Raw genomic sequence first — 10,445 nt, forward strand, 5'->3', positions numbered from 1 at the left:
TTGTAGCAAACTAGTTTTATATATATATATCTATATCTATATATATATATATATATATATATATATATATATATATATATAGATATATTTCATTTTCTTGATTATTTAGAAATATAAATGGAGGAAATTCCCCTTAACATTTTTTTTTGGGTACTTTTCCCTTTTATTTTCCTGATATTTCATTTATAACAGTTACTTTTCTCATTTATATCCACTCTGTTATTCAGTAGTCTATTATTATCAAATTATATTACCTTGCTTGAATTCTTGCAACCACCTTTATTCAATTGTTCTTTGTACTATTATTACACTTAGAACTAGGAATGGGATCACTTCTTTCGTTACTAGATACTTTACTCATCTGAGCTGCAAGCTCACGATGGCTTAAAGTGGTTACCTCTCTTATATAACAAGTTTGTATATGGAGTAACATTGTAGCTACATTATTGACTTCACACTATAACCATTTTTAATGCCCTATATTATTTTTGTTTCTTACTATTAATGTACAAAAATTTTAAATGAGTTGTAGTACTTACACTAAGGAAAACAATCTATGCAAAATCTTTATATAAAATTAGTAAGCTCATTATGTTTCTCATCATCTACTGTATGTTGGCATTGCATACCCTTTAAATCTGAATAATTAGATATATCAATACTTTTTCTTTTTTTCTTGATATATTTGCTAGATTAAAACTAGAGCCATTTCTCCTTTTAGCATAGCTATAACATGCACATGCCTTATCCCCTCATCTCATCCCATTTATTTAAGTTTCTCTAATTGAGTCATATATTTCTTATTGTTCGTCCTATCAATTTACATTTCTTAATGCATCTCACCCTAGTAAGGGTCTTTTTAGGATATATATAGTTAAACTCTTTTACAATATGTTTTAAATAGTTAGGCCTAATTCTTCCTAATAATACAACACTTGTGTTCTATTTGTAGTGATAAAAAGTATCATAGTATTGAGGTTTCTATTCTTCAACCTTTTCAAGAATTGTTTTACTACTAGGTAGTTTTAGTTTTCAAGACCTTAACTCCTTCCTACAAATATGTAGTAGAAAGTGATACTTTGTTTTCTATTTGAACCTAGGTATGTTCTATCAAATGACAATTCCTATCTTACAGTTGTGGGTTAGCTCATAGACCTTAGCTCATAGACCTTAGTATTATACTTAAATTTCTGATACCATTTGTAACATACCTCCAATTACCATATTTTTATTTTTTTTCATTTTATAACATCATCATAAATATTCTTTCATAAGGAGTAATATTATGTCTTCTTTAACTCTATGAATTTCCCTGTACATGGTACTATTTTTTATTTCTTAATGTCTTCCTAACTCACTAGTGCTGGTTAATAATGAGATATTATTACTTTCCCTTCGATGGTTGTCCCCAAGTACTTAATTTAATAAAATAATGTACTCAACACATAATTCACTTTCACTTCATGGTAAGTTATGTTTCAAGGTACTAAAAGGTTGATTTTAGTTATAGTTGATCTCATCTATTTTCTTATTGAAGTACATATTCTTCCAACCTTTCATAAATATTTTTCCCACGTATATGTCGACTTGCGTTCTTACAATTACATTTGAAAGGTAAGCATATTACCATTACTATTCCCCTCTACATAACATTTTTTCAGTATTAATATTTTACCTAATTTACTCCTTTACTACGAGAATGGAATGTCACGCACATTAATATGTTGGGTCCCTAGGTTTTCCACATATTATGTGGTATTGTTGATTTTCTTTGATATGGTTGGTCATTAATGTAAAAAATTCCAGCTGTTAAGAGCGTACCAGGAATTAAAGGATTTTTCCACCTTTACTCTTCACGTTCTCATCACATGGACGATGGACTTACTTGTCCTATGAATGGTTACGATTTACTACATTTATCCAATGATGGCCTTTGATTTGGGTTCATCCAAAAAAAACCTTCTCACTCAGTTTGAAATTTCATTTTGTTTCTTTGTATTAGCTAATTGTCGCTCTAGCTAACTATCACGGGTTTCAACTTTTTGGAGCCTAATGGTTGTCTTCAATCGACTGACTACCATTAATGGTTTTTCGAGGGAATTCTTCATTGATATTTAATTCATTGCTAACACGAAAGATAATCTTTATATTCCCTCTTCTTTATGGTGTTATTTGGAAAAATTAGATTCATATAGTTCTAATTGAAATTCCATTCCCACCATTTTGTTTGGTGTCTTATCCTCTTGGAATGGTTATTTCATTCATGGTTAATTTTGGAAATGGATAAATCACCTCGTATGCCTTTCCAACTAGGATTTTATGAGTTTATTAATTAGCTCCACAAAAGTTGATTGAATGGTAATGACAACTTCACCCCATGTTTCCATTTGACTTTTTTTACTTTCCAAACTAGATTATTATGAGTTTATGAGTTTATTAGCTCCACAAAAGTTGATTGAATGGTAACGACAACTTCACCCATGTTTCCATTTGATTTTTTTTAATATAATCCCATTTGAGAATAAAAACCTAACTCATTTTTATATAATAATGTTTTTAGTCTAAACCAACCTTGAAAATAACTACTAATTATTATATTTATTATGAAAACATATATATATTATTATATTTATTATGAAAACACATATATATTCTCTTTGGTACAATAGTTATAGCGCCCGTGTTACATTCTCAACTAAATTTATTATTATTATATATATAGCATCTATATATAATTCTTGATTTTACCACATTTAAAAACGATATACTTTTCCTACTTCTTTTAAATCTAAATTTATTATTATTACCCTATATGCCTTACCTAAAAATATTGTTTCAATTAAAAACCATTACTTGATTTCTTTCGCCAACCTAATAGTTACAAACTTTTCAATATTTGATGGCCATGCATTTTTATCTTCCTTTACTATTATACTTTAGTGAAGTGATTTCCTTATACTATAGCTACTTAAACGAATCCTTTTTTTTTTATCTAATTATTTACCTTGCTCTCTTTAAGTCATCCTATATATAGACACATAAAATTTATCATTTTCGTTATCACTAATTTAGAGAATACTCGCTTGAATCATGCACATTACTCTAGGTCATGCACATTACTCTATCAATTTTCTTTAATTTATTGCCAATTATTAAAGCGAAACATCCCTTCTACTTTTACTAAAGAACTTGTAACATAACAACTCCATAATTTAAATTGGATCTATATCAAATTTTATGTTAATATAATATAACCTATTGAATGGATATAATCTCTACCAGTTGCTTATCTTAGAGTTAATGAAAGTCTAAGGCAACCTTTCTAAATATTTAAGGCTCCGATATTTCTTCTTTCTTCCTGTAGCCAAATGTACCATTAATTCATGCTTCAATAACATCTTCAAAATATATAATTCAAATTAAAAGCCTAAGTAAAAAAAACTCGCTGGATTCTATAAAATATAGAATCTTATTAAATATAATTCAGGTGTATAGGATAGGTTGAATATAATGTCTCTCAGCTGAATTGATCATCTTTTCTGGGTTTTTGGTAGTGATTTAAATCATACCTCATCCTCCTTATCATGTGATCTGGGAAGATTATATACATTCGGTTGAATATTGACTGTATGCAAGTGTCGTATAATTTATCTCTTAATATATTATCCTCCTTTTTTCTTACTGAAAAAAACTTTGCGTTATAATTTTGTGAGTTGAATTTACTGCTATGTATGTGTTATTTTTGATCAGCTTGATCCAAAATGTGTTTCTGTCCCCGTAATCAATTGTATATGCATAAGTTTTGAAGAGTACTTAGGATATTCAGTAAACGATCACTGTGATACGAGATTCATGCAGTTAAACGTCGAATTTCCATGAAGCAGAGCACTTCTGTGAATTACGTTAGTGGACTGAGTTGAATGGACAAAGGTCCTTAAAGCTGCGTTGAAGAGGGAAGGAAATCCATCCTGAGATCTAGAGAACGATTCTTCAGCTAGAGAATACACCACTGAGGAAGTGTTTTAATGGCGTGAATGATTTTGTGAATAGGGCCCAACACATGCGTAACCGTTGAGAATACCAGGTCTCTGTAGTAATTTTTGGAAATTGGAATGCTAAATGGCATTTCATGATCGGTTGACACACTAACGTGTAACAACAGATGTTATTAACTACGCATGAAAAAGGTATTTATGCCTAGCTGAGTTTGAAGCATCAATATATAACTCAACCATCTATTAATCCTCAAATTTCATTGTTTTACTCACATGCAAAGATTAATAACAGTAACATTACTACATATATTATTTTAGGCCAACAATGAAATTGTAATATGTACTACTAAATCCAGAATTGTAATTCCTTATCCATTTTTCATCTAACATCACAAAACAAATAAATCTAGATTTCATAATAATATAAGAGTACAACTCAGGCTAACTGAAATTTGCTGTTTTGGAAATACTAAATAGAGAACGTACTACCCAAGACACTTTCCATCAAGAATCAATAACTATTTTGATGGCTAGGTGGGTTCTTTTATAACTTTTTTTCCAAGAGATTTTTAGCAACTTCGTGCTTTAAGATTTACTAACCTTTTTCTTAAGCATTTTTGTTTTAATTTTTTCAAAAAATATTTTTTTTGTTTAAAGCACACTTTTCTCTCTTACCATCTTTTATTTCACCCCACTTCTTATTTATCTCTAACTAAGTAATTAACATAAATTTTCGCTCCCATTATGTTAGTTTAATTTATTTTTAATTATTTTCTCTTAGGGTTTTTTAAGGAGACTTTTAGGGAAGGTTCATGATGTGGACTTGACCACCAATATCTTTTTCTAAGCTAGAAATAACTCTTCTAAACTCTAGTGCTATTTCCTTAATATTTCCAAGCAATTGGTTTACATACTCAAATAATAATAAAATAATTACATCATCACATAAGTCTTATCATGACATCGCCATTAAATCAAATAATAAATGAATGTCTAAAAGTAGTAAATGTTTCAAAAAGAGAGCTATAGGGGTGTTACAAATAGCAACTCTTTAACATCTTATTTCTATGTTCAAAAGCAAGTGAAAAAAGATCAATATAATTTTGCTACTAAAAATGTGAAGAATGTTGGTACTCTCACAAACATTTTTAAAATTAGATCAAATATGAATGTAAGATGGACTATCTAAGAGAAAGTTATTTTCATCTTCAATCCTCTTAGTATCGCATTAATGAATATGTTATGGTTTTGGGAATTCACGGACATCCAATTTAACTATGGAGCTTATAACAATGAAATACTATCCTAACAATGTTCATTTTCTTGATAACACTAATCAAGTCAAAAAGATATTGTTGTTCATTTTCTTGATAACACTAATCGAGTCAAAAAGATATTGTTGGTTTTCTAGATTGGTTGAGTTCTTTATAATATTTTAATTTCATTTTTCCTTCCTTTTCCTTTAACTCTTTATTTTCCCACTATTTCTTTTTAAATGAAAGTAAAAGAACCAATATAAAAGATATTGTTGGTTTTCTAGATAGGTTGAGTTCTTTATAATATTTTAATTTCATTTTTCCTTCCTTTTCCTTTAACTCTTTATTTTCCAACAATTTCTTTTTAAATAAAAGTAAAAGAACCAATATAAAGATGATAAGACTAGAACAACCACATTAATAATTATAGTTGATATGTAATATACATATGTCAACCAAATTAATAATTATTAGATATATGATAACCCTAACATTACAATTTAGTATTTAAAATCTATTACCTAATATTTTAAACCTACTTATTAAATATTAAAGATTAAACCATATTAAAACCTAAATATTTTAATGAAAACTAGTAATAAAACCTACATTAAAACCCAAAACCAAAACTAAAACTCAATCATAAAAATAAAACCTAAAAGGTAAAAATCTAAAACTAAAAATTAAAACTTAAACTAAAACCGAAACTAAACTAAAGCAGGTATATATACATTGTTGCCTTAATGTTTTTGAAAGCCAAGACTTTGGAAAATTAATGGTAAATTCTTGTTATGTCTACGATACTTCTTATTAGATGTTATAGATTCCTCCAGAGTTGGTTCGTTTGTTTGTTTTTTGTTTTTTTTTTCTTCGGTATAAATCACCTCACTATCTTCAGTCCTACACCATTCGAAGGTTTGGAAAATGTCAGATGCCTCAATTGGGGATTTCTTAAAACTGTTGACTTTGTTCACCTTTTTGGCATTGAATTTATTTTTTTCATTCTAGGTTAGTGTACAATATTTGTTGATATTAGGCTTTATTGTTGGTGGTGTGTTGACATGACTTCATGAGAATTTTTAGAATTTTTATCTACCCCTCTGGTTTCTCTATTCTATGATTTGTGTTGATATGTTTTGTCATGCACATATTTTTGTCATTTATGATAACATGTGTCATCCATCTCAAAGGGGTTGTCTGAGATAGTAGTATTATCATTTATTGGTCCAAGGAAGTAATATGACAGTAAGAAACCATGCATTTCCTCATTGGGTTAAGTTCAAGGAAGCTTGAATTTTGTTGCATTTTTTCCTAGGTTACATATATCTAATGATCCTACAAATAGCATGGTTTCTTAGTAATCATCAATAGCTTTCAAACGATATATCCTACTATGAAAGAATATTCCTAGATGATAAGTTAGAGCCATTTGAAAACTTGCATTAATAGAGGCCCAAAAATATAGGAAAAAATTCCCCAAGATTAATCCATTAACCAATGTGCATCTTTAGGAAAATCTATGGTAGATAGTATCGTGACATGCACAAACTCTGACAAAGTTAAAGTTAGAGAATGTATGCTCTGATTAGATAACTTCAAGAACCAAATAAGGAAGTGAATGGTGGATGATGTCAAGAGGTGCAAAACATTTAACCAGTATTTCTAGATAGATAAAATGATGAAACATGGTTAGAATTCATTGAAGTAGAAAATGGCATATCGAAGTGAAGTTTCAGGAGATGTGGCATTAAAAAGGAATGAAATTTAACAAGTTTATGTTGGCCTGATATAATGACATCGAATATCGACACTTGGAGCATGTTGATTGGACCAACATAATGACTTCGTAGCCTAAAAACATGGTAGTTAATCACAAGACATCACTTTGCTACAAGTAATGCATATAATGACACATCATCTTATGATGTTAACATGATGACATGGCACAAAAATGGGAAACCACATGGAAAGCATATTTGGCACACTCTAGTTGGTGAAAGGGCAAGAAAAAGGTGACACATGGCATCCCTCATAAGATGACACATGGCTCGATGATGGCTCGATGATGTCATGATGATATCATCAGTAAAACATCCATGGACCCCTGAGGACTAGGTCACTTGGTGAGGCCACATTATGTTAAGCTCCAAAATACTTGGGTTTCAATAAAGTCACTCTCTGTTGATCATATGGACATGTTGATCTAGTCATATGAATGGTCAAACTATGGATATGCATAATCGATTTATTTTTTAAGGATGTTAATGGTGTTGGCCCTTAATGGGTCTCATTAATACGAATATATTAAGGTCCATTGTACTATCCTCCAGCCATTAAAACTCTCATTTTCTCACATTAAGTCACATTTTTAGCCATTATATGCTTGGTAAGAAGACTAAAGGGTGTTTTTCATACTGCATGGTCTAATGTGATTAATATGTAGGAAAAGGAAGCATTTTTGGATATATTTACTATGAATGGGCTTGCTAAAGACATCTATAGAGAATATAGGGGTTTGTCCACTTCATTAGCTCTCCAACTCGGCTTGAGATCAAAGATTCCTCACCAACAACTTGAATTCACTAGAAACTGAGGAACTATAGTTCATGTGAAGATCAAAGTGAACCAGATCCACCAATTTCGAGATTTTGGAGGGGAGCATTCCTCCTTTCAAGGGAGCCTCCCCTCAACTACTTTTTTATAAATAAACTAACCTAAAGGCTCATTAGGGTTCAAATTTTTGTTGAAGATAGGAGTACCTACTGATAGCCTCGTGCTAGATAATGTTATTTTCATCTTTCATATGATGTACATGACTCTTATTTTCTATGAATGAGAAGTTCTCTATTGTCCTGCATCTCAGTTACTTTTGGAGGGTTGAAACCCTCAAGTTTGGGCCCAACAGAGAGTCTTTATTCCCTCTTTTGTATTATTTCCTTGTTCTTGTTCAAGTCATTGCAATTCTTTTCTTGTTTAAGTAGGAATTACATCACAAAACTTGTAATTGTAGGTTTTTCTTATCACCTCTTTTGTGGGAAGAGTGGTAGGAAGATCTACAATAATAACCCAAAAACATGTGTTTATCATTTATTGGAAATTTTTAAGTGTTGGATTGTAATCCTTCTACATGCTTGGTTTCTACAACTTAGAAGTTAGTAACATTGATATGAAAATTAGAGTTGTGTTGTATGGTAGAGTGGATTTTAATAAAATTGAAATCATATTTTCCATGTTAACATATTTTGCTGTCATCTTGATTATTTGATGTGTGTGCTTGATTGGTCTGCAAGGATTCTTTTCAACTTGCAGGGGTGGGAACACTCTTCCACATCCACCTAGATGATTCCATCTCTCTCTTTGACACTTCAAATAGCTTGCAAACACTGCCACCAGGATCACTCTTCTAGGGCAAATGAAGGACACCATGGGCATAAAATTTGGTGCAAGATAGGCCTCCAAGGGGTATTAAGCTTGGATAAGGGGCTCCCACACCCTTAATTAACTTTAATTCACCTTCATACACCTCCTTCACCTTAAAGATACCATTTGTTTCCCAAAAAATCTCTCAGACCCGCTCCTGTAGCAAAACAGGGTCTCCTGTAACGCTTCTTGTAGCAATGACGTAACATTGCTTACTTCAACTAGATTCACTGCAGACTTTGGCACTTGCATTTCAAAGTCTAATAATGGCACCCAAGCTTTGATTTGATGATTAAGTAAGACTCTAAGACCACTCCAACCCCATCCTTTCCTCACTGCAACTATAAGACATCAAGTAGAATTAGACTTAGCAATTTTTTTCCATAGTTGTGTTGAAGACTGGATTCCTCAATTTTAAGCAAGTTGCAAATAGATAAATCATTCATGAAAGTAGGCTATTGATATTATTAAGTGTGAAAATATAGTAGCATGATTTACTTCTACAACTAGACTATCCTCTTCTTGTCATGCAATTTTCATTAGCATTTAAATTTAATGAATGACATTTTCATTTTAGTAGTTAGATTCATGTTCATCTCCTTGCAATAATGATATACTTTAATAATAAATTATTTTTGTAGTTAGTTGAAGTAGTGGTCTCTAAATACCTTGATCCGATCTAATGACTGATGGTGACATGCGTAGAACCTAACATGTTGTGGATATAGCATTGTCACCTCTAAGTTTGTATGAACCTAGGGTTGGTAATTTAAGTTGAGAAGCCTTGGGAGTATATCTAGTCAAGTTTACACGTGCAACATGAGTGCTATATGATTGGGGGAAATATTTTCAGATTGGGGCTATATCATATCCTAAGGAGATGTGTGAGGGAAGAGGAGGTATTTGACATCCTCTCAGAATTCCATGATGGACCTTAAGGAGGCCACTTTTCTCCTAAGAGGACAACGTTAAAACTTATACAAGTAGGTTATTACTCGCCCAACTTATATCATGATGCAAGGAGGTACACTAGCAGGTGTGATCAGTGCCAAAGGAAGGGTAGTATCACACCTAAGGATGAAATTCCCTTACAACCTAAAGTGACTCTAGAGCCATTTGATAAGTGGGGCATCTATTTCATTGGGCCCATTTACCCCCCATCAAGACAAAAGAAGTATATAATTGTGAGAACTGATTACCTTACTAAATGGGCTGAAAAAAATGTAGTTAACGGAACAATTAAGTTGAAGTTGGTTGAATTTCCGAGGGAGAACATATTATACAATTTTGATTTTCCAAGAGAGTTGGTCACTAGTGAGGAAACACAATTCATATCAAATGTGATCAAACATATTATGAAGAAACACCACATCAAGCATAGGACATCCACTACCTATCATCCTTAGGAAAATTGGAAACTCGAGGTCTCAAAGAGAGCATTGGAGAAAATTCTAACCAAGGTTGTTAGCAATAACAAAAAGGTTTTGGAAAACAAACTTGTAGAAGCCATTTGGGCCTACAACACCACTTGCAAGACCACCACTGGGTTTACTCCATTCGAACTAGTCTATGGGAAGAAGGCCATCTTTTCCATTGAATTGGAATGCAATACCTTAAGGATGGAAACTCAATTAGACTTGGGCTTCGTTGCATCACAATAAGAGAGGTTCGTCCAACTCAATGTTTCAGATGAATTCAGGTTGCAATCTCTCTTTCACACTAAGGTAATCCAACTATAAAGGAATATTTGGCATGAAAAACACATTAGGGAGAA

This window comes from Pinus tabuliformis, chromosome 5_2, assembly GCF_031772625.1.
Source record: "Pinus tabuliformis cultivar Carrire ecotype Pingquan chromosome 5_2, CPIR1, whole genome shotgun sequence".
NCBI classification, from domain to species: domain Eukaryota; kingdom Viridiplantae; phylum Streptophyta; class Pinopsida; order Pinales; family Pinaceae; genus Pinus; species Pinus tabuliformis.